We start from the raw sequence: 3,863 nt of genomic DNA, 5'->3' as shown, positions 1-3,863 counted from the left end.
GCGCATGTTGCAAATGGAGGAGTTAGATGAGCTACGCAATGAGGCGTATGAGAATGCAAGAATTTACAATGACAAAGTGAAGCGACTCCACGATCGCCGCATTTGTCACAAGAAGCTTTGCCCTGGAATGAAGGTGCTCTTGTTCAACTCTCGACTTAAGTTATTTCCGGGAAAGCTGAAATCTAGGTGGAGTGGTCCATTTTTACTCAAAGAAGTGTTCGAGCATGGTGCGGTCGAGCTATTGAACGAGCACACAAAGGAGAGTTTCCGAGTGAATGGCCATCGAGTGAAGCCGTACTACGAGCACCAGAGCTCGCCGTTGGAGGTGGAGTCTCAAGCTCTGCACAACCCTAGCTGAAGTTCAGCTCTGAAGTCGGGCTGGAGACTCTAAATCTAGCGCTTGGTGGGAGGCAACCCACCGTTGGTTTGTTTTTAGTTTCTGTTTTTCTTAGTTTTTTTTTAGTTGTGTGTTTCGTGTCTTTCCTAAGTTTTGGATGCTTTGCGGACACTTTGATGCTTGGTGAGCATGTCTTATTTTCAGCGCTGAAACTCTCATACAGCCGCCAGCGCTGCTGCCACCACCGATGCACTTCTCCACGCTGCCCTTCTCCACTCTGCCATAGCCAGTGAATTCCCCTCGTCACCACCTCGCACGTTGCTTCAATGTCTCCATGCCGATAATCAGGGACGTATCCTCTATTCTTATTTCTTTTGTGCCCTGAGGACATGGCATGCTTTAAGTGTGGGGGGGTGTTTTATTGTGTTTATATTGTCAATTGGGCAAAAAATTGATTTTTCTATGCTTAGTTGTTGGTCTCGAATCTTGCTAATTTATATGAATTTGTGGAAGAGTAGATGGTTTTCGATGCGAGTTTCGGGTTTGTGAATGAATGGTGGTTATTCTTGTTTTACTCTTGATATATGTTTCTTGATTGTGCAAAGAATTTGAGTTTTGTTGCAACATGATTGTAAGTAAGTAAAACGTGATTTGTCCGGTAGATGCTAGAAGGAGTGTTGTCATTGTGATTGCCTACGATCGTATCTTATCTGTGAAATGTGAAAAATGTTGGACGAATTGCCAACCTCAAAATTGCCAGCTCTGAAACATCTGGCCTGTTCTAAAACGTGACAGCTCTGAGTCTCTGCTCCTCTAGTCTAACTATGAGCATGGGAAACCACGTGAAAAGACTTTGGATTACATCCAAATGGTTTTTATTTTGCGAATTATGGCTCAACTGTCGAAAATCTCAAGCACACAAAGTGTGAAAAATGGTGATATTGATTATAAAGGCGATCACATTAGGGAATTCACTTCTAGCGGAGAATTGGGTCTGATCGAATTGCTTACATTACTGTTTTGTTGCTTCTTAAACTTTGAGTTAATTGCATGATCGAGAGAGGTATATTGATTGTAAAATTTTGAATTGACTTTGAGAATGATTGGATGGAAATTAGCATTGTTGAAATCAATCTCTTCCTAAGATTCATATGGATTTTGCTTGAGGACAAGCAAAAGGCTAAGTGTGGGGGGGTTGATTTATGCTTAATTGTTCTAATTTTAGGGGTTTGAATGTGCTCATTGTAAGTTAAATCTTCTGGAAATTGGTGCGTTTTATGGTGTATTTGATGCTTTTCAGGAGATTTAGGTTTTAATGGTGGAAGAGTATAATTTTGGGGATTTTTGGCTAAAAATGGCGTTTTTACGCCAGACCAGACCAGAGGAATCATAGGCCAGAGAAATCAACCACCAGAGAAATCAAGTCTCCAGAGCAGCGGAACCAAGCGCTCCGGATCCAGAGAAGTCATTCGCCAGAGAAGCGAAATCCTAGCAGTCAGAGCAGAGGACTCGAAGCAGACAAGTCCGCTAGAGAACTCGCTAAGCCAGAGAAGTAGCGCCAGAGAACTCGCTAAGTCAGAGAACTCGCTAAGCCAGAGAAGTCCGCCAGAGAACTCGCTAAGTCAGAAAACTCGCTTAGCCAGAGGAGAAAGGCGCCAGAGGAGAGAAAAGCGCCAGAGGAGAGAAAAGCGCTAGAGGAATCAATACCAGAGCGGAACCCATTCCGCTGACAATATCAGAGAAGTCATCCGCTCCTCTGGCGATAACCATTCCTCTGGCGAGAGCTGCGATTTCCGCCGAGAGGAGAATACTTGTTGCGCGCGTCATAGCTGGAGTTACCTTATCATCTACGATTCTATTCCTTTTAGAGTCCGGCTTTGCATGGTAATTTCCATGGTGATCCAGAAGGAGTTGAAGTCTATAAATAGGGCTATAGTTTTCATTGTAAAAATCATCCAAATTCTTGCCCTAGTTTTAGACGCCATCTTTGCAATCTGTTGGCGTCCGAAGCTTAGGATTTACTTGCTTTCATAGTTGTTCATAGTTTTGAGTTTTTATTGTTCTAAGTTAGATTTCAATTTCGTTTTAGTTTAGTTTCTTGGATTGTGATTGAGTGACACAATTACACGTTCAAGACAATTACGGTATTTCATATTTCAATTCAAGTTATTTTCGTTTAATCATGTTTATGCTTTTCGTTATTGTTTATGTTTTCTTTTCAATTATGCAATTTCAATTATGCACTTTAGTTTCATGCCTAGATTAGAAGTCTTTAAATTTACAAGTATTTAATTTCTTAAGTTAGGTTTAATTCGAGTTGTTTAAATTATTGCCTAGGTTAAGTTTAAGTTCAATTTACATTTAAGTTTAAGTTACGTTTTTAAATCAAAACCTTTACTGCTTTCTTTTACTGTTTTTCCTGCGATACAATTAAAAGCCCTTTAAGACTTTCCTTGAGAGATGACACTGGGTCAACTTACCATCACTAGGATGTCCTTGTTCTATTGCAAGTCAAACTAGAGGTGTTCTAGGTTGAGTCAAATTTTGGCGCCGTTGCCGGGGAGAGTTTTAGGCGTTTTAGTTGTGTCGTTTTTACTTGCTTTATTTAATTTTTGTTTTTACGTTTCTTCCACTCGGTGCGTTTAATCCGTTTGTTCAGTGTTGTGCATGCAGGGACGCCGTAGTCTTAAAGGCAAATTGGTGTCACCTTTGCATAGTACGAGCGAAGGGATTTTCAGGAAGAATAGTTGCAAGGGAGTGTTCGGTGACGACGGAGCAGACGGTTCTAACTCCAGTTCGGACGAAGACGCACGTGACAGAACTGACGATTTCTACTCTGGTTCTGAATCTGACTCTGAAGTTCCAGAGCATACCATAGAGACAAGGGAGGAAGAGGCCAGCTTTGTCGACTTCCGTACTAAGCATAACGCGACTAAGGAGGACACCAGCACTACCAATACAGAGCAGACCGCAGCCACGGCAGAACACACTAAGGAGGAAGAGGCCAGCTCTGCCAATTTTTGCACCAAGCAGAATTTAAACAAGGAAAAGAAGGAGATGGCCAAGAACACGGAATATATGGGAGACTTCACCAGGCCGGTAATTGGAGATACCAACACATCGGCAATCGTGCTCCCCACTGCTGTGAGAAATTACAATCTCAAACCTAATGATTCGAATCTGCTGCCGGTGTTCCACGGAATGCCAAGCGAGGATGCGCTGCAATTCATCCGGGATTTTTGCACACAAGTGCAAACAATCCCTCTACTTACTCTTACGGAGGATCAACTCAAGCTCAAGTGCTTCCCCTACGCACTTAAAGACCGGGCGAGGACGTGGATGCTATCTCTGCCGCCCAACTCTATCACTACATGGGGAGATGCTTGTGAAAAATTCATGCTGAAATACTACCCAAGTCACAAGACACAGGAGCTGAGAACGAAAATAATGGAGTTCACCCAAGGAGCGGACGAGCCTTTGCATGAAGCTTGGGAGAGATATGAAGAACTCCTCCGTCAATGCCCTC

Source organism: Salvia miltiorrhiza, chromosome 4 (assembly GCF_028751815.1).
Source record: "Salvia miltiorrhiza cultivar Shanhuang (shh) chromosome 4, IMPLAD_Smil_shh, whole genome shotgun sequence".
Taxonomy (NCBI): domain Eukaryota; kingdom Viridiplantae; phylum Streptophyta; class Magnoliopsida; order Lamiales; family Lamiaceae; genus Salvia; species Salvia miltiorrhiza.
Note: the sequence above shows the minus strand (reverse complement) of the source record.